This window comes from Ovis canadensis, chromosome 3, assembly GCF_042477335.2.
Source record: "Ovis canadensis isolate MfBH-ARS-UI-01 breed Bighorn chromosome 3, ARS-UI_OviCan_v2, whole genome shotgun sequence".
Lineage (NCBI taxonomy): Eukaryota > Metazoa > Chordata > Mammalia > Artiodactyla > Bovidae > Ovis > Ovis canadensis.
The window spans coordinates 219,768,328-219,788,716 of NC_091247.1; the positions used below are offsets into that span (position 1 = coordinate 219,768,328).

Consider the following 20,389-nt stretch of genomic DNA (forward strand, 5'->3'; position numbering starts at 1 on the left):
CTAACGGCAGCAGCTGGGGCTTCTTGTGTTAGTTGCTTCAGCTGTGTCCCCATGGACTGTAGCTCATCAGTCTCCTCCGTCCACGGGGTTATCTAGGCAAGAATACTGGAGTGGGTTGCCATTCCCTACTCCAGGTATTTTCCCGACCCAGAGATCGAACCCGTGTCTCTTCCGTCTCCTGCATTGGCAGGAGGGTGGCACTTAACCACTAGCACTACCTGGGAAGCCCACGTTGTGTACTTACCAATAGTTAAAAGTATAAATGTTATTTACATATTTTTTAATCACACACACACACACACAAAAATTTTTTTTTTTTTTAAAGGCTGATCCACAGCAAACATCTGCTGTCTTGGGCACTGTTGCTCTCTAGTCGAGTCTTCCAAGGTTCCTCTTGAATGAAGCCCTAGGTGGTCCGCCAGGTACCAAGGACCATCCACTGCCTGGTCACTGCTCTTAGCTGTCTGGGCCCAGCAGCCCTGGACCTCCCCTCTCCCTTGCTCAGCCCTGGCCCTAGTTTGAACCAGGGTCTCTGGAATATTGACAGTGTCCTGGCAGCACCTACTGGCCCATCCCCAAGGCTCCCCCCCTTGACCAGCCCCAGGCTGCCCAGCCAGTCTTTTGCCCCCTCTTGTCTGCCCTAAAGGACACCTGCCTGGCTTCCTCCACTTTCCAAACAGGGACGAGGGCATAAGGAGGTTGAGTAAACTACCTTTTATTAGATTTATTTGGTTTAGAGCAGAAACCCTCTGAGGAATTCACTTCATATAGGAAGTGGAGAGAGGCTGCTTTCTATTAAGGGGTCACCCAAATGCCCCTCTTGTTACAGGGCCCCCTGGACTACACACAACTCCCCTTACCCTTTCAGACTGCCAGTTTGAGTAGATTTTATGCTAGAAAATTCTTATAGATTTGTAGGAAAGGATCTTGAAAACAGTCCTGTCCAGGACTTCTCTTGTGGTTCAGTGGATAAGAATCTGCCTTTGCTGACAAAAGTCTGTCTAGTCAAAGCTGTGGTATTTCCAGTAGTCATGTGTGGATGCGAGAGTTGGACCATAAAGAAGGCTGAGCGCTGAAGAATTGATGCTTTTGAACTGTGGTGTTGGAGAAGACTCTTGAGAGTCCCTTAGACTGCAAGGAGATCAAACCAGTCCATCCTAAAGGAAATCAGTCCTGAATATTCATTGGAAGGACTGAAACTCCAATACTTTGGCCACCTGATGTGGAGAACTGACTCTCTGGAAAAGACCCTGATTCTGGGAAAGATTGGAGGCAGGAGGAGAAGGGGTGAAAGAGGATGGGATGGTTGGATGGCATCACCGACTCGATGGACATGAGTTTGAGTGAGCTCTGGGAGTTGGTGGTGGACAGGGAGGCCTGGCATGATGCAGTCTATGGGTTGCAAAGAGTCAGACATGACTGAGCAACTGAATTGACACAGGTTCGATCCCCGGTCCAGGAGGATTCCACATGAGGCAGAGCAATTAAGCCCGTGCGCCACAACCACGGAATCCAAGCTCTAGAGCCCTCGAGCTGCAACTACTGGAGCCCACTCGGCCTAGAGCTCACACCACACCTACTGAGCCCACACGCTGCAGCCACTGGAGACTGCACGCCCTACAGCCTGCGCTGCACAACAGAGAAGCCTCTGCAATAAGAAGCCCATGCACCGTAATAAACAGTAGCCCCTACTTGCTGCAGCTAGAGAAAGCCTGCACGAAGCAACCAAGACTCCGTGCAACCAAAACTAACTAAACAACTAAAGTATATATTTTTAAAAAAAACAGAACAAAACCCTGTCCAATCTCTTCATTTTAAACAGAAGGAAGTCTGGAAACGTTCCTAAATGTGGGAGTCAGGGGCCCATGGCCACTTAGGGGCAGCGCCCGACCTCTGCCGTGCAGCCTGGGCTCCCTCCAGCACTGGGGTCCCAGCCCCACCTGAATCACAGGCCACCTAGAGCCCTTTCCTGCTGTGGTCCCTGCTGGAGGAGCCTCCTTGTCCATGGGCAGAGAAGGGCATGTCTTCCCCAAGGTCTGCTCACTAGAGGCTGGGCACAGGCTGTGCCTGGATCCACTTCGAGCCCTTCCTACTGCAGCAAGCATAAATCTGTGCTTACCAGAAACAGCAAAGATCCAAACAGGCGCAGACACCCCACTGATGCCACCCATGGAGGCAGCATCTCGCATTTTATTTAAAAAATCGGTGTCCAGTGGAGACGGCAGAAGACTGGTGATGCTCACTGGGATTCTCAAATTGCCAACAACTGCGAAGCATAAAAGTGAGCCTCGGAGATTCACCCTGTTGTGGAGCTATACACTGTTTCTGCTTCCTAGGTTTGTACCAAATTGAATTACTGTATCCAAGAACAGTGCCACTATGTGCTAAACTTCACACACAGCCTCTAAGTGACCTGAGGGAAAAAGCCCAAATAACTTGGAAATAACGTTCAAACATAACTTCTCAACCCAACTACCAGGCTGATGGAGCAGTTTCAAAGGAGTTATCATGATATCTGAGAAATAAGAAAACCCAAAAATATTAACACTTTAAAACTTTGACTTCTTCATGAAGAAAAGGAATGTCACAGACTGCCTCTGATATTTTAGGGGGAGTGTGGGGTGACTGCCTGAACGAAAGGGGTGATGCCCCCATCGCACCCCCACCCCAAAAGATAATCCCATCAAGAAAGAAAATGAGTCTACTTGGGGTGACCAGTTAGTGGCTCAGCAGGAAAATATCTGCCTGCCAATGCAGGAGCTACAAGAGATGAGGGTTCGATCCTTGGGTCGGGAAGATTCCCTGGAGGAGGAAATGACAACCCACTCCAGTATTCTTGCCTGGAGAATTCCCCTGCACTGGGAGCTTGGGGTCTTACCCACTGGACCACCAGCAATGTCCCTTAACCATTGTTTCGAGCATGGGCCCTGCACTTTCATTTTGTAGGAAGTCTTGATTGCGGGCTTTGCCACCCGTACTGTCTCTGCTCAGCTGCGGATTGTGTGTCTTCTGATGAAACGATAGATGCTGAAATTTGAATTTCATCTAATTTTCATATCTCAGGTAATATTATTCTTTTCAAACATTTTTTTCCAACCACTTAAAAATGTAGAAGCTGTTCTCAGCTCACAGGTCATACAAGGACCGGCAGCAGGATTTGCCCCTGAGGTAATGGTCTGCTAATCCCTGACCTGGGAATACAAGAATTTTCTCCTCCTCACAATTCTGGCCCCGGGCTGGGTTCCAGGGCTTGATGAGGTTGCTCTGCAAGGTGGTGCCTTTTGCTAAGTAGCCTGAACGGACCACATTTTGTTCACCTATTGAAGACCACGTGGGCCATTTCCAGCTATGGGCTGTTGTAAATAGAGATGCCATGAACTTCCAGGTTTTGTGGAGCACTAGGTTTCATTTCTCTGTGGTAAATGCCCAGGAGTGCAATTGCTGGATTGTATGGTAAGTGTATGTTTGGTTTTTTAAGAAATTGCCAGACTCTTCTGCAGTGTGGCTGCACCATTTTGAAGTCCTGCCGGCAACTTCTGAGAGATCCAGCTTCCTATTTCAGCTATTCTCGTGGGTCTCTAGTGAGTGTTTGGGAGTGAGTGTTTGGGAGTGTCTGTGTGGGTCTGTTCCCAGGTTCCAATGGTTTGTGCCCTTCCGCTAAGGCCATGCTGTCTTGATTACTCCAACTATATTCAAGTACAGAAATTCTTCCCAAACTGAGTGAATTTTAAGACTCTAGATTTCATTCTAGGCTGAGACAAACCCAGGAAATTTCAACACGAATTGGGTCATTTGGCAAACTTTTTAAGACTCTGGAAGAAGGTGTGTTTTTTTTCCCACAAGGATGGATGAACATATTCCCTCTTTCTTTTTTTCCTGTTTTTTTTCCCCCCTTGTTATGGTAAAATCTAAATAACATGAAATTTACCATTGTAACCATGTGTGAGTGTCCAGTCCAATGGCGTCAAGTGCATTCACACTGCCGTCCAACCATCTGGGTCCAGACGTGTTCCTTGTCCCTGGCTGAAGCCCCCCACCACCCCCCCCCACCCCACCCCGTAACCTCTATTCTCCTTTCCTCTCTGTGTGTTTGATTGTTCTCGGGGCCTCACATAAGCGGAGTCGCACAGCATTTATCCTTCTGTGTCTGGCTTATGTCACTGAGCACAATGACCTCAAGTTTCATCCATTCTGTAGCTTGAGTCAAGTTTTCTTTCCTTTTTAAGACTGAATAACGTTCCACTGTGTTTATCCACCCATCCGTCAGCGGGCGTTTGAGCGGTTTCCACCTCTACGCTCTGGTGAACGACGCTGCCGTGATCGCGATGTCCGGATGCATCTTCTCCGTCCCCGGGTTTCATGCCCAAGAAGGGACCGGCCTCTCCTCTGCCAGGCGTTCAGACCTCTGCTTCCTTCACTCCTCCGGTTAAGACCCCAGGGGCCAGCTGCCAGTGGGTCCAAGGGGCCACTAGAGGGAGCCCCCCACCCTGGGATCCCATGGGTCTGATTTCCTGGCAGCCTCTGGCTGGTGGAAGTAGGGGTGGGGAGACTCGAGACCACCGCAGAGGAAACAGCCTCCATGCTGCTTAGGGACTGATCCCCCCTCTCCTCTCCCAGCTTGAGCAGCTGCAGGGGTCTTTCCTGGACCTACAGGCATTGTCCCAGAATTGTTTTATTAAAAGCCTTGAGTCTCCAGCCACCGGGGGCGAGAGAACTGGACTTTCCTTGATTCTTAGTTTGCGGGGAAATTGTTTTCCTGCCTCCTTGTGAGCCTGAACAGATTACACAGAAAAGCACTTCATCTTCTGCATTTCTCCCACGGTCTCCAGCCCAGCCCCCCACCCCACCCCAACCACCACTGCTATTTATAGAGCCTGGCCAGCTTGATTCCCGCCCCTGAGTGATGGTGGGGGTGGGATGGAGACCCTGGGTGTTGGGGCAGAGTTTGGAGAAGGCTCTGTCTTCACAGCGGCTCTTGTATACCTGGGGACAGGTGAGGCCTGACCTGGGTCCCCGTGGCCTGGCTGGGGCTCACCGGCATGATGAGATGGCATCGTCAGAATGCAGGTGTGAGGGCACCATTCCTCGGCTCATGGTACGCGCTCCGTTAGGACTGGTCCGTGCTGTCCTGACGCTGACCAAGCAGGTTTCCCTCCACATGACTCCTGGTGCCACACAGCAGTGGAAACTCCATAAAAACTAACAGCTATCCCTGCTTTACTCATCGCCACGGTCACTACCCTAATCTGGAAGGGTTTCCTAAGAGTTGGGCTGCAGGATCTCTGCTTCCCAAAAGGCAGTTCTAGAGGTGGAGAGGGTGTTCCCCCACGCCTGGGTGGAGGGACACCTGGGGGCTACTGGAAGGGGCAGAGGGCTGGCCAGGTTTGGGAACAGGTGAGTATCTCCCTAAGTCAGGAACACGGCCCAGGTGGTTCCTTCCCCCTGTCACCGCCCCAGGCAGTAAGGGCTGAGCCGGTGGAGCTGGGAGGCGGGGGAGGGCAGGGCTGCCCCATGGCTTGTCCGGGGCTGAGTTTATATGCCTGTGGGTTCAGCTGCTCAAAAACAGCCTTTATTGCTCCCAGCCCGCTAGGCTCTCCCAAACCCACTAAGATGGGAAAGAAAGTCAGATTGGGGCCCTGTGGTTGAAACAGGGTCTTGGCATGGGGGCTGGGCCCAGCGATGGGGCCTCCCATGGGGACAGGACAGGACGCACCATCCCCAGCCAGTCAGCCTGAGGACCACCTCTTGGTGGTAGAGGTTCTGGAAGCCAGTCCTGGGCAGCCGAGGGGCCTCCTTGCCACCCCTCCCTCTCTGGGGGTGACTCTCTCCCGGCTTGGCCTTCCGCCCCCAGGGTACAAGGCTGAGATTGCACTCTGCTTCAAGCAGTGAGGACTCTGCTCAGTGAGGGCCCCTCCAGCCAGTGGCTTTGGCGGCCGAGAGGGTGACCCGAGGCCCTCCCAGTGCGCCCGCAAGCTCCCCTCCCTTGCCCTCTCAGGCCACCCTGCTCGGGGGCCCCCAGCTCCGGCCCCCCTTCCTTGGGAAGCTCTGAGCCAGCTGCTCCCCAGAGAGAAACTTCACCCCTGCTCTGGCCCAACTGCCAGCCGTCTGATTCATTCCCGTCTCCTCCACATCAAAGGCTCTCGGGCCAGGGCTTGGCCCCAAGTCAGCACGTGCGTGCTCTGTATCTGGAGCAAGCGAGTGTCCTCTGTCTGTCCAGGTCATCAGCCATCGCGTCCCTGCTCGGGGTTCTCGAAGTGCAAAGGGAAAGGGTTTTATTAATGAAATACTGATTGTGACCTGGTTGGTTCTGACCCTTTAACTGTTAGCATGAAGCATCTTTGAAACACACATTCATCATGCCTCACAGAAAGCAAAAATCCTAGGACCCTGGATTGCCTGCATGGGTTTCAATGACCTGGGCCTTCTCTGCCAGCTCTGAAGACCCTGTCCCTCACCACCAATCCAGGTGGATGTTTAAACTTAAAAACTGAGCAGCAAGCAGCTCCTGGCCTCCTGCCACTGGCCTGGCCTGGGAGCCCTGATGGCACCCTGGGAAGTGGACTGGAGGCTGGTGGCCGCCTGGGCTAGATGACAGCCCGAGAATGAGAAAAGAAGCAGGCGGGACACAGGTGTGGTTACAAGGCTGCAGGAAGGCGGAAAGGAAGTGAAAGGGGCGAGGGTGGCTAGGAGTTTGATAAAGGAGGGGGTGAGGTCACTGGCCAGAACCTTCCCCTCCCTGCCCGGCCACCTCTCCCTGGGGCTCTCTCCACTCAGGTTTGGGAAACTCAGGTCAGCCCCCACAGCCCACCACCAGGCCTCTCCAAACCAACGGCATGTATCTGCTTCTTCTCTTAGTAGTGATGGTATTTAAGGCCCACGTTTGAAACTTGAAACACTGAATGGAATTTTGGTCTCTTTCCTGATCATCTCTCTTTCATTGTCTTCGTGGGCAGAGTGTGAAGTCTCAAGAAGGGCTTCTCTGGGGACTTCCCAGGCAGTCCAATGGTTAAGACTCCGAGCTTCTACTGAAGGAGACGTGGGTTTGTTCCCCGGTCAGGGACCTAGCTCCCACATGCTGAGCAATGCAGCCAAAATATTTTTAGAAAAAAGAAGAGCCTCTAGGAAGGAAGAATTTTTCAAGTCTAATTAACTTTGTAACTGATTGCTATTTTCTGTGAGTCATTTTCATTGGTCAACACATTAAAAAAAAATCCAGGGTTAATTCAGGTGCTGAACTTAGTTACATCTTAGAATTCAGAGGCTTGTCCCACTAGATAGAGTGAAGAAGATCAGAGAACAGGCGAGGGTGTTGTGTTAAATGCGTTAAATTTCACATTGTCCAACGTAGCTATTGTCCACTACAATGCTGCGTTCCCACGTGTCACCCTTCGCCTGTTGGGGTACAAACACTTTTTCTCAAGTCAAACAAAAACTTCACCCAGGAAACTGCCAACCAAGCATTCTGGTTCAGAGGGCGGAATTCAGGAGTTTAGAAATGCTTTTGATGATAATTATAGGTCCGCAGGCAAACCATTACTCACCGTGAGATGTCTGGGTTACCTGCGGATTTCCTCTATCACCCTCATTAGTACCATTTAGATAACTGGAGCCCTGTCTCAGCTGACGCATTCCCAAGGCCAAGGTGGGCAGGAATTGGGCTGGGGTACCAGGTGGGTTCCCCTCTGCTGCCCTGCCCTCTGCCTCCACCTGAGGGGATAGGAGTGGATTCCCCGGGGTCCCCTGGAGACGGGGCACCTCTTCCCTCCTCTCGGGCTTGCTGGATATGGACTTCGGGGGCCAAGTCTCAGGGGTTTCGCAGATGATGCTAGTGGTAAAGAACCCGCCTGCCAGTGCAGGAGATGCAAGAGATGAGGGTTCGATCCCTGAGTCGGGAAGATCCCCTGGAGGAGGACATGGCAACCCACTCTAGTATTCTTGCCTGGAGAACCCCAGGGACAGAGGAGCCTGGTGGGCCACAGTCCATGGGGTCTCAAGGAGTCTGACACGACTGAGCTACTGAGCACACACATGCACACACGCGGCCAAGTCTCAGGCTGAGCTGAAGACCAGAGTCACCTGTGGGAGCTTGAAAGTTACAGGCCACAAACACACCTGCTCAAAAGGCCTGCAGTGCAGCCTGGGAGTCTGTGTTTGTGAGAGTCTTTCCTGAGAGATGCTGATAAACCCACAGTCCAAACCACCAGGACCCCAGGAAGCCTCCCAACCCAGTTTCAGAGCCAATGACCATGAGACACCCTCTGATCACAAGACTCCACAGCCCCCATGAGGATGGAGGAAGGCCCCTCAGGCCTGGACCGACCACACACCACCCCCACCACCCCCGCACCCGAGCCCCCACCCGACCCCCCACCCCACCCCCAACCCCTGGAGCTCCTGGCTCCCTCCTCCCCTCCCCATTCCTTTCCAAGACCAGGAATTTCTCAGCCACCTCACTTTTCTTCTGAGTGCAAGCTATGCAGGGGTCCCTTATTGTGAAGAGCACATCACTTGACCCTAGCCCCACTCCCTGACAGTTAACCTTGCAGGACCATCCCCAGGGCTCAGTCCCCTTCCACCTGGACCCTTGCCAATGCCAGTTCAGTTCGCTGGCGCTACACCTCCAGTCACCCTGGCCTCCAACCTCCCTCCCGTTGCTGTTTCTTGCTGTCAACACTTGACCGCTCCCATTAGCCCTCAGAATGAGATGGACATGGAGTCAGATTCTCCTCTCTCCTCCACACCGCCATCTACCTCCCTTTCCCCTTTGACTCCATAGGGGGTTTGTTTTGTGAGGACACTGCAGCCCCGACAGAGAAGGTGACCTTTGCAGGGTCCGCTCTGTCCTGAGGGCACCTGACCCGGGGGTGTGCCCCTCTGAGGGCCCCTGCCCCACCGTGAGGGCAGAGCCCCTGACACGGGCACCACGTCCCCATTCCCTCCTAACACCCGTCCATACAAAACACACACGAAAGGACTTCAGTCAAAGCCAAGAAGGGGAAATAGAACGCGAGGATCCTGACAGGTCAAGGTGGTCGGAGCGCTGCGTGCCCATGGTGACTCCAAACAGCGCCGCCCTGTGGGCCCAGCCTGCAGCAGTTCATTCCCGCCCCGGCCCCACCCCGCCCCTCCAGCCAGGAGAGCTTCCCTCCCGTGCTCCCCAGGACCTTTACAGGGAATGCTGACTGTGATGCTGGGATCTCTGGATTTTGCTAGGTTTTAGTGACACCTTCCCTGGTGGCTCAGGAGGTAAAGTGTCTGCCTGCAATGTGGGAGACCTGGGTTCTGTCCCTGGGTCGGGAAGATCCCCTGGAGAAGGAAATGGCAACCCACTCCAGTACTCTTGCCTGGAAAATTCCATGGATGGAGGAACCTGGTAGGCTATAGTCCATGTGGTCGCAAAGAGTTGGACACGATTGAGCAACTTCACTTCACTTCAGTGACACCTTCAGCTGCCTCATTCTGAATATTTGTGAAGCAGTAATTCATTCAAGGAACATTCTAGGACTCTGTACGTCTTCTCATGGGAGAAAATATGGGGATGAAAATCCAGGAGTTTAGAGGCTGAGAGCCACATTAGACCATCCACGTAGGAATTCAGGTCCTGTCTGCTTTAGAGTAGTAACGCTGTTAGCCGTTTTTATTATCACTTCTCAGCCTTTTGGCTAAGATCAAGTGTAGTTTTATTGAGTGTGTGCCAAACGTGAGGGGCTTCCTAGGTGACTCAGTGGTAAAGAACCTGCCTGCCAGTGCAGGCGCCACAGGAGACATGGGTTTGATCCCTGGCTTAGGAAGCTCCCCTGGAGGAGGAAATGGCAACCCACTCCAGTATGCTTGCCTGGATCACCCCATGGACAGAGGAGCCTGGTGGGCTACAATCATGGGGTCGCGAAGAGTCAGACGCGGCTGAGCAACTGAGCACACAGCACACACCATCCGTAAGAGGTGGCCCCCGGTTTCCTCACCTGCTTCACCCCACATAGTACTCACCCCCTGAGGCAGGCTGTCTCACCGCCACTCCCTGACAGATGAGGAAACAGTGGCTGAGAGACAGCTGTTCCTGCCCAAGATCACGTATACAGGCAGTGAGTCTGGATGTCCGGGGTCAGGGGGATGGGAGGGTATTGATGTGGAGCCCCCTGCTCAGCACCCTTGCTAGATCTTTCCCTGGAGGACATTGGTCTTTCTGGGGAGAACGGGTTACAGGAGACCCTCCAAGGGTGGTGAGCAGGGCTGTCTTCACCAGATGGATCTCAATCAAGATGAAACGTAACCACACGTATCAGTGTTGCTGCTGCTAAGTCGCTTCAGTTGTGTCCGACTCTGTGCGACCCCATAGACGGCAGCCCACCAGGCTCCCCCATCCCTGGGATTCTTCAGGCAAGAACACTAGAGTGGGTTGCCATTTCCTCCTCCAGTGCATGAAAGTGAAAAGTGAAAGTGAAGTCGCTCAGTCGTGTCCGACCCTCAGCGACCCCATGGACTGCAGCCCACCAGGCTCCTCCATCCACGGGATTTTCCAGGCAGGAGTACTGGAGTGGGGCGCCATTGCCTTCTCCTGTATCAGTGTTGAGACGGTCAATACTCTTGCTTCCTTCTGCCTCCCTTGAGCTGCTGGCCTCCTGCTGTGAACTTTTCCCTTGACAGGTCACTGCAGAGGCAGATTCAAGCCCGTGACAGCAGAGTTCTCCTCTTTCCAACCCTGGTGCCATTAGCGTTTAGTATCGCCCCGACCCACACATCCCAGAATGTCTCAGCTACTTTGAGTCTGAGGCAGGCAGGGGATTGGAGGGGGTAATCTATGGGGATCTATGGGTGGCGGCTTGATATTCGGGTCAGAATCTACCAGCTTTTCAAGCCTCTGTTTTCAGAAGAGCAACCAGACAACAAGCGCAAGGTGAACACTGTCTGGCACAGACCGTGTGCCCTTGGAGTAGCTGTTGGTAAAACGGCTACTAGCTCTGTAGCTTTGTTTCTCCATTTTCTCCTGGCTTCGAAGGCTCGTCAGGCCGGTGCCCCTAAGAAATTCTCTGTGCCTCCCAAATAAACCCTTAGGAAGGCGCCAGAGAAGCAACTGGGTTGGGGTGGGGTGGAGGACTTTCTAACATCAGGGCGCTGGTGCCAGAGCAGCTGTGGTCCATGAAACTCTTCCTCCCGGTGCTGGGATGGGAAAGGGGACAGCTGCCCTCAGTGTGCACAGCCCAAGGGGCAGAGGTCAGCCCTAAAGGGGCCTCAACAGAGAGCCACAGAGAACTAAGGAAACGGAGGGGGCTGGCTCTGCCTGTCTCCTGCCAACAGGGTTTTGTTAGCTGTTCTGCCTTAGAAGAAACCTCTGAGGGTGGCTGGCAGCCTGTGGGGGCATGACCAGGAAGGAGGAACAGTGTCTCCAATAAACAAAGCGGGAACCATTACTCTTTTCCATAGGTCCAGAAACTTGCTTTCTCTATGTTTAAACCACAAGTGCCAAGTCAGGATATGTTTTATCTGGGGGAGAAGGCGGGAGACCCCACCCAGCCATCACAGACAAAACATGGGCGAGCCTTGTCCGCAGTCCCACAGCACTGGCCTCCGGGCTGACTCAAGCAGTGGGGCGCTCACCACTTCCCCTGGGAACCTGGCCCAGGACGCGGGGCTCCTTGTTCGAATGCTTTCCCAGCTACTCAGCCACAAACTCCTTTCCTGGGGGGCTGCAGCTTCCCTTGCTGGGCCACAAGCGTTGACTCATCTTGGACCAAGATGGAGGCGGGAGGTGCAGAACCACACAGGGGACATTCAGCTGGGATGGCTGTCACCTGTCACCTGCCCTCCCCCTGGGTGGTCAGCTGGGGCCCAAGTAAACTTGCTCGTTCTTGTAGTTATTGCTTTAGACTTTTAGTCTCCTGAGGCTGGGAGCTGCTCTTAGCCATCTCTGTGTGTTTAGGGCTCCATAAACGAGAGTATGAAGTGAATCCCCAGCTTCCGCCAGGCTGCTTGCCACTTTTCTTCTGCATGAGGCCTTCCTTACCTCAGAACCCATCTCTTGTGAGGAGGAGAGGTGAGCCTGTTTGTAATCTGTCAAGATGAATTCAAAGCTTTCTTCTTGCATCCTGTGTTAGACCAGCTCCATGCAGGTCTCATCTGTCCCCACAGATAGAGCCTTGAACTAGCTCCCCTTGGGGAAGGTGGCCCCCCACCCCATGGCAATTACAGGCCATTCATTTCAGGCTGCTGGACCTGGTCTCATAAACCCCATTTACTGTGAGGTGAGAAGAGTCCTGGGGCACCTCCGGCCAGGCCAGCACAATTCCAGGGAAGACTTTCTCCCTAATTAGCGTGGTATTTGCTAAAACTGCGCTTACTTTCCTTATTGTAAAACCCAGAGCACAATAGATCCTTACTGCCAGCCCACTGTGGTGGGTTCCTGGGCCCTCAGTCTCTGACCAGGCCCTGCAGCCCCTTCCCCCACTGAAAGGGGAAGGCTGTCACCCTGTTGTGATACCACTTTTAAAAAGCCCAAGCCTTCAATTATTGCTATTGTTTTTATGGCCTTTTTCCCCCTCACCTACTGCATTCAAAGATAATTTCTTTAGCAGAACAACCTTCTACTCACTAGGGGAAGGGAAGAGGGGTAGAATATTAAAAAAAAAAAAAAAAAAAAAAAGCCCTTGTAAGGTGGGCCTCACACCCTGGGGCCCTCTTGTTTGGGTTCTGGACTAGGGTCCCGGGCTGGAGTTGGAGCTCTGCCCTGGTGGGACCTTGGCTACTCCTTCTGGGACAGCTCGCCCAGGGGTACCAGATGGTGCTGCGCTCCCCAGATTTGGGGGCTGCAATCAAAGTGTTGGGACATGGTTCCCAGCCGAGGCTCTAGTAACTGTTAAGGCTCTAACTCCGTTCAGTGACTACCGGAGTAATTCAGCCAGAACCGTGTCCCAGAAGTGATGAGGGCGCGCATTTTCCTTTTGAAACGCGTTTCTTGTGAGCTCCGCCGAGGGGGCCGTCCTCACCCGAAGGATGGCTCTGCCGGGTGCTGTCCAGGGATCGAGGACCAAGGGAATGGCTCGGGTTTGTGAGCCAGAAATGACAGGTCCTCTCCTCCTTGGGGGGACCCAGAGGAGGATAAAGCGCGTGCGAGGGTTTGATGTGAGCTGGGGGCTCCCGGCAGGAGCGCTGGCTGCACCCGGGGCTGCTGCCCAGTGAGTCCTTAGGTGCTCCCGGAGGACCCGGCAGAGTTCTGGCGAAGTGGGCGGTAGATGTGCGAGGTGTCCGGGGAGGGGGACTCCCCACGCGCGTCCCGGAGTCTGTCCCGAGAAGGAGCGGGCGAACGGGTCGCGGAGGCAGGTGCGAGGCCCCGTCCCGCCCGGGAGGAGCCCCGGGGGCGGGTTGTCGCGGCGGGGCGGGGGCGGGGAGGAGGCGCGGGGCGGAGCGCGGGGCCCGGGACCCGCCGGCCGGCGCCGGCCCTGCACTCGGAGCCGCGGCCGCCACCGCCGCAGCCAACTCGGGCCCAAGTTCCCTACCGCGGGGGCAGAGGAGCGCGCAGCCCTCGGCCCGAGCCCCGCGCAGCGCCCGGCCTCCTCCGCTCGACCGCCGACCGCTGCCCGCCTCCGCCCGCCGGCGCGGACCCAGGCGCCCTCCGGATAGAGAGCTCGGGCTCCGCGGGGGCGAGTGGTCGACCCCCGGGGCCGGGCGGACGCACGGCGAGACCGAGCAGCAGCGCAGAGAGTCGGCGCCCCCGGCCACTCGGGCCCCGCGGGCTCTGAAGGGCCGGGCCGCCGGAGGGCGAGCGGGAGCCCGCGGGCCTGACAAGCCGCGGACGCGCAGGTGAGCCCCCGCCGCGCCGCCCAACTTCCCCGCGCCCCTCGCCCGCGGGCCAGTCTGGGTGCCCGTGTCGGGAGCAGAGAGGCGCGGTCCAGGAGGGGCCCCACCCCACCGCATCCTCGGGGACCCCGAGCTCGGACCGGGGCGGGTCTGCAGGGCCGGGGGGCCCGGCGGGGCAGGGGGCGCGCAGGGAAGGGGTCCCTGCCGCCGAACAAAGCTGGGGCCGCTGGCTCTCGCCGCGCCCGAGCCGCCCCCAGCCGGCAGGTAGCAAGGGTCCCCGCCCTCCAGGAGGCGAGTGTCGCCGCTTTCGGGCCCCGGGAGCTGCGGGGAGCCGCCCCCGGGCGCGCGGGCTCAGCCCCGGGCAGTCCGCGCGCCGCGAGCCCCCGAGCTTCCCGCGCGCTTTTCCCGGCTCGCTCGGGCCCAGCTGGGCTCCACGGTGGGCTCTGCGCCCCGCGCCCGCCAGACTGTGGCGAGGCTCCATCTGGATTCTTTTAACCCCCGCGAGCAGTGTTAGTTTGGTGCCTGGATTCCTGCCGAAGCCCGAGCAGGTCTCCGGCTGGTCCTCGGAGTTTTCTGTTTTTCATTGCGCCTCCGCTCCCCCTGCCTCTTCCCTGCTGGCCGAGAGAGGTGCGGGGTGGCCTTTCTCCACCCTCTCCTGGAGCCTCGGGGGATACTTGGCCGCGCACTCGAGACAGAGCGCCCTTTCCTGGATGTTTTCGTTGCCTTTGCTTGAAGCAGGATTGCTTCTCCGACAGAGAGAGGCGCTGAGGTGTGACCTGGCTGTGCTGGGGGACGTGCTTTCCGCTTGCCCCCCGCCCCGGGCCCTTTTGCCACCTGGCTGCTTGGCCACCGCCTTCAGTTACCACCCCACCCCGGGCAGAGCTTCAGCCTGGTACCTGGAGGAGAATCCTGTTACCAGTCTGGTGGCCTAGGAAGTTTCCATTGACAGCAATGAGACGCGAGCCGTCAGGGTGCGTGCGGTTATCTCCAGTGGGCAGAGTCACGCTCCTGCCAGATTACCAGCACCGGGCCAGGGGCAGCAGCAGAAGCTTAGGGTGGCCCCTCCTGAGGCTAGCCCTCAGGCAACACAGGGGCTGGGGACAGTGGGCACACCTTGGGAGAGCCGAGGGCCCTCTCCTGGAGCCCGCCCCTCCGGTGTGGAATCACGTGTGCCGTTCACTTATCAAGCGCAAGGCTCTGCTCTCAGGCGGGGGTGAGTGACACCCAGCCTGAGCTTGCACCCACACACCTGCTAGGTCCCCGGCAGACCTGCCGACCCAGGAGATGTGGAAGGCTGAGTGGTGGTTTCCTCCATTTCAAAATAGCATCTGTTCTATCTTCACACAGAAGATTTGTAGCTATAAATAGCAGGAGGAAGGAGATACCTCGACTGGGAAGGACAGGCAGTGCTCAGAAAGCTCTGCACGCTGAGGGAGCCGTGATGCCGCAGGGCGTTTGTGGGGAGGTCCAGTCCCGAACCTGAGGACAGAGGTCTCTGCACCATCAGAGGTGGAGCAGGCACAGAGGAGGATGTTTGTGGAGCCAAGGACCTACTGAGGTGGCATGTGGATAAGTATCTGAGGGCAGCCCCTTTCCTTTCCCTCTAGGAAAAACTGGCCCTCGGGCTTGGGACTTGCTGGGGTCTGCAGGCCCTGCAGTCCCAGGCCCCAGCTTCTCGGGTATTCGAGTATGGATGTGTGAATAGACATCTGCTCAGTCTGAAAATAGCCTTCTTTGGGTCCTTTCTATGGAGCTTTGCTTCCAAGGGATCTGATTGGCTTGAAAACAATCCTTTTCTAAAAAAAAAAAAAAAAAAATTTTTTTTCTATGCCCAAAGTCTAAGCCAAATTGCTGGGAGCCATATGCTACGAAAGAAAAAATTGGGGCTTGCCCTTCACCTGCGTATTTCACGCTGCTGTTACTCTAGTGGCAGCTCAAAGAGTTTCTTGTTTGCTCTTCCTCAAGGAGGACCAAAGCCCAGGCTAGCCTGTTCTAATTTTCACTCCTGGTGTCTCTGCGGCTTCTGGATGGCCATGCTCATGTGTCTAGCAGGGGAGGAGGCTCTATGTGCCGTGCTGGTCTTCACCGTCTCTAAATAGACACAAGAAAGCCCACAGAGCTGTCCTGTTTGCTGTTCTCTGCTCCGAGCTCCGTTCCAAATTGCCTGCCATTAATCCCCTTCGTCTTCTGCACAGGTCCCCCTGCTCCTTCCCCACACCTGAACACAGTCCGTAGAGTTTTCAGTAGTTGGTTGGTTGTTGATGTTTGGGGGGCTCCTTCAAGTCTCTTGAGCCTCAGGACAGCAGGAGATCTAGAAGTCCCCAGTGGGGAGAGGACAGGGCGGAGGGAAGTGGTTCTGCCCTCTTGCCTCGGGGCATCCCTAGCTAGTTGCTATCGCTCAGCCACTCAGTCAGGTCACACCCTTTGTGATCCCATGGACTACAGCATACCACACTCCCCTGTCCTTCACTCTCCCAGGGTTTGCTCAAATTCATGTCCATTGTGTTGGTGACGTGTCTATTAAACATCTTCAAACTGCATCCAGCAGTTCAGAGAAACCCTGGAGAGGGCTTGGGGATGGACGCTTGGTGAAGGTGAAATCTCTACGGTTTTTTATCTGAGCCAGCTTTTACAGTACAAATCACCCTCTCCCCATCTCTGAGGGGGACAGACTGCCCCCTCCAGGCAGCGAGCTGGTGGAGCCCAGAAAGCGGACCCGACGTTTGGTCCAGTCTGGCCAGCCTTGGCAATGGTGGCCCACTACTCCCAGCCCCTCTGCTGGGACTGTTTACCTGGCTAAATTTAAGCATCCACCCCCTCATTCCAGTCTGACCCACTGGCTCTGGGTCTCACCCTCCTGGCCACTGGGCAGCATTTCCAGGCTTCCTGGCCCCTGTGGTTGCAGCTGAGTCTTTCCCAGCTGTGCAGCCCAGGTTCTCTTCCAGACTTTCTAAAGTCTGCCTCTCTCCTTCCTGCGTCTCCCCTCGAGGCTTTCTTCCCACCTCTTTGTGGAAGCTGATCAGTACTGGGGGAGGCTCTCCTCTGACCCTCCCCCCCACAAATATCAGGCACAGGGACCCTCGACTCCAGCCTTGACCGAGACCCTCATGCTGACTGTAACTGTCGCCAGCCCAGCCCAGGGCCCTGAAGACACAGGGCTGTTTCTTAACCCTCCACACCCCAGGAGAACCCAGCCTGCCTGTGTGTCCTGCTCTTGCATGAAGTCTCTGAGGGAGGTTTATTGGGGTGCATCGTAGCATCTCCCCAGGGGGCCCAGTTGTCTCTCCTGTCACGTGGGGTGTTAGAACTCTTCCAGTTCTAATAGACGGTTATTTCTAACAGCTTTGGCTGGTTCCGTTTTGGAAATCCCTCTGCTGTGGCACAGGCGTGGGGGTGGGTGGCCGCCAATGAAAGGAGGGCGGTCCCCACCAAGGGCAGCGGGCTTCTCACACGGTTCCCGTTTCACCCCCCATGGCTTCAGGCAGGGCTTGTGGTCCAGCCAGGGGCTAGGTTGCGCTCCTGGCTCTGGCCTCAGGGGCCCCTGTGGTTAGTCAGCATTCCAAGATGGAGTGAGGAGGCCCTATCTCCAGCTCCTGGAGACATGGGGGCCAGGGCCCAGGGTCTCTTCTCTTCTACGGCTTCCTTGAACCACAGAAATGCTAACCCTCAAAGGTCACTCCCGTTTGACTAATAGGGTCAGGGATTTCCTGAGGTCTGGGTGTCCGTCTAGTCAAAGCTATGTTTTTTTGAGTACTCATGTATGGATGTGAGAGTTGGACCATAAAGAAAGCTGAGCACTGAAGAACTGTTGCTTTTGAAATGTGGTGTAAGAGAAGACTCTTGAGAGTCCCTTGGACTGCAAGGAGATCCAACCAGTCCATCCTAAAGGAAATCAGTCCTGAATATTCATTGGAAGGACTGATGCTGAAACTGAAGCTCTAATACTTGGCCACCTGATGTAAAGAACTGACTCACTGGAAAAGACCCTGATGCTGGGAAAGATAGAGGGCAGGAGGAGAAGGGGATGACAAAGGATGAGATGGTTGGATGGCATCGCTGACTTGATGGACATGAGTTTGAGTAATCTCCAGGAATTGATGATGGACAGGGAAGCCTGGCGTGCTGCAATCATGGGGTTGCAAAGAGTTGGACATGACTGAGCGACTGAACTAAACTGGGCTTCAGTTTGAGAAGTTCTTGGTTTACAGACTGTAGCCCCCAAGTCACATCTGAGTGATTTGGAACGTCCAATGAGTAAGTTTGCTCTCAGGATTCCTGGGGAGCAAAAGACACAAGAACAGAACTTCCCTCTGAGCATTACTAGGGGAGCAAAAAGCATGAGAACAGGACTTCCCTGGTGGTGCAGTGGTTAAGAATCTGCCTGCCAGTGCAGGGGACACGGGTTCGATCCCTGGTCCAGGAAGATCCCACTTGCCATGGGTCAAGTAGGCCTGCGAGCCCCAACTGTTGAAGCCCGCACCCCAGGGCCCGTGCTCCTCAGGAAGAGAAGCCCTTGCATTGCAACTAGAGAGAGCCCCTACCCCCCGAGACTGGAGAAAGCCTGTGCTGGGCAGCAGCACAGACCCAGCACAGCCAAAAGTAAAAGAAAAAGAAAGTGTACCACTTAAATAAAAAGATGGTCAAACGGTTAAGAATCCGCCTTGCAATGCAGGGGGCATAGGTTTGATCCCTGGTCAGAGACTAAGATCCCACATGCCACAGGGCAACCAAGCCTGCGTACCACAACTAGAGAGCCCACACCACAATGGAAGATCCCAAGATCCCACGTGCCACGACAAAGACTCGACACAGCTTAAAAAAAAAAAAAAAAGATTACATAGCATATAATAAAAATATAATAAAAATCACTTTATATTAAAAAAAATGAGAACAAAGCTTTTCTGATACGAACTTGGGGTGACCCTGTTCCCTGCTGAGTCTCACTCTGCTCTCCTTTTGAGGGGAGGCTTTGGGGGAGGAGCTGCAGAGCACCCCTGGGCTCTGTTCCTGCTGCCGTCCCCTCCCCCTCATTTCTCCTCCCAGGAGATACCTGGAGATGTCAGGTTTCCCATCGCTGAGGGAGGCTGAGGGAAGTCAAGCCCAATTTGTGGAATCATCTCTGAGTTGCTCGTTGGGAAGTTTCTCCTGGGAAACTTTGAGCAATCATTACTAAATACTTCATACAGTTATTTGGGGTGCAAGACCTGCATTCAAAGTGATGAAACCTTTGAAGAGCTTTTGTGTTTAAGTGTAGGGCTAGAAATGTCCTAGCCCACTGAGGGGCAGGAGCTGGTGGATGGGGTGGGGGTTCTAGATGGTTCTGTGGGCTCTGCCCTGAGTCCACAGGCTGTGGGCAGCTCAGAGAGTGGAGGCTGGAGCCAGCCACCTGCCCGGCTTCTCTGTGCCTTGATGTCCTCACTTGTAGGTGGAAACAGTAACTTCCTGTTCCTCTCAGGTGGTAGCTGGTGGTGAAGATCAGGGCTGCAAAGGATCAGAGCTTGTAAAGTTCCAGGCTTTGGAGGGCTGGAGGTATTGGCAGGGGGATGTTGTTGACTGTGATGCTGTCGGGGAGGCACCTAGAACCCTCAGCCCAGCCCCACCACCCCTTGCTCCCATGAGCAGAACAGCCGCTGCTTAGGTCAGTCTGAGTCAGTCCCGGAAGGGAGTGACTCTCATGGGTGTCGACTATGTCCTGTCAGGCACGACATCCAAGGGACAGAGGTTCTGGGTTTGTGGAACGACCACTAGCAGCAGGGGCGGGTGTTTGGGGTCGGCCATCGTGAAGGGAAGGAGAAGTGGAGCCCCTCGGGATGCTGATCTGTAGGGTTGGGGGTTGAGCCGGGCCCCGGCAGGGGAGGAGGGGTCTCACGGACCCCCATCTCAAACACATCTGTCCTTTCAACTCAGCAGATGCCCGGACAGCCCCTGTGTTTGGAAACCACTCAGTATCTTGACATGCTGTCTTTTTCTTAAAAGGATAACCCCTGTGAAATCACATCTGAAGTGAGCTTTAAATGCACAGGGGGAGTTACACGTGGGTGTCTTCCTTCTTCCCAGGCCGGGTCCATCCACCCTGTGAGACGGGGTGCAGCACCTGTGAAGGGCCTTGCCGTCAGGTGGGTCCAGGAACCAGCAGAATGGACCTGCAGGGCGGACATAGGGGAGGAGGGGTAGTCGCCAGCAGTGGGGGAGGCTCGCATGCACACTAGAGAGGCTTTCCCAACTCAAGGCTTTTAAATTCACCCTCTCAGCCCCACCAAACCGCTCTGCTGGCTGGACACTGGCCGAGACCTTCCTGGTGGCCTCAGGGGACCTTGGGCTGACAAGCGGGGACCCACTGGTTTTCTGGGCAACCGGCCCTTCTCCAGGATGGAGGTGATGCCTCACCTGGTGAGGAGGGGGGCAGATGGGTTGAGTCCTTTAAATGTCAAAGCACAGAGTCCACAACCCCCAGCCTTCAGCTGCTCGAGAGTCCCGCCTCTCAGAGTCTCAGGTTCAGAGCTTTCCTGCAGATTCTCCATGTCTTTCCCAACGTGAACACCCTTCTTAGCTCCACTGCTGTGGTCGCAGGCCCCCCTACCGTGGCCTGGTCCTGTCG

The 20,389-nt window shown here is 55.2% G+C and overlaps 1 protein-coding gene across 1 annotated transcript in view; it reads left to right on the top strand.

Annotated features, from left to right (window-relative positions):
• The first annotated feature begins 13,432 nt into the window (after positions 1 to 13,432).
• WNT5B (Wnt family member 5B) overlaps positions 13,433 to 20,389 on the top strand; it is an 80,730-nt gene continuing 73,773 nt past the window's right edge. The window contains exon 1 of the mRNA XM_069581566.1: positions 13,433 to 13,794. The gene's annotated coding sequence lies outside the window, so the exon portion shown is untranslated. The remainder of the gene's footprint in view (positions 13,795 to 20,389) is intronic.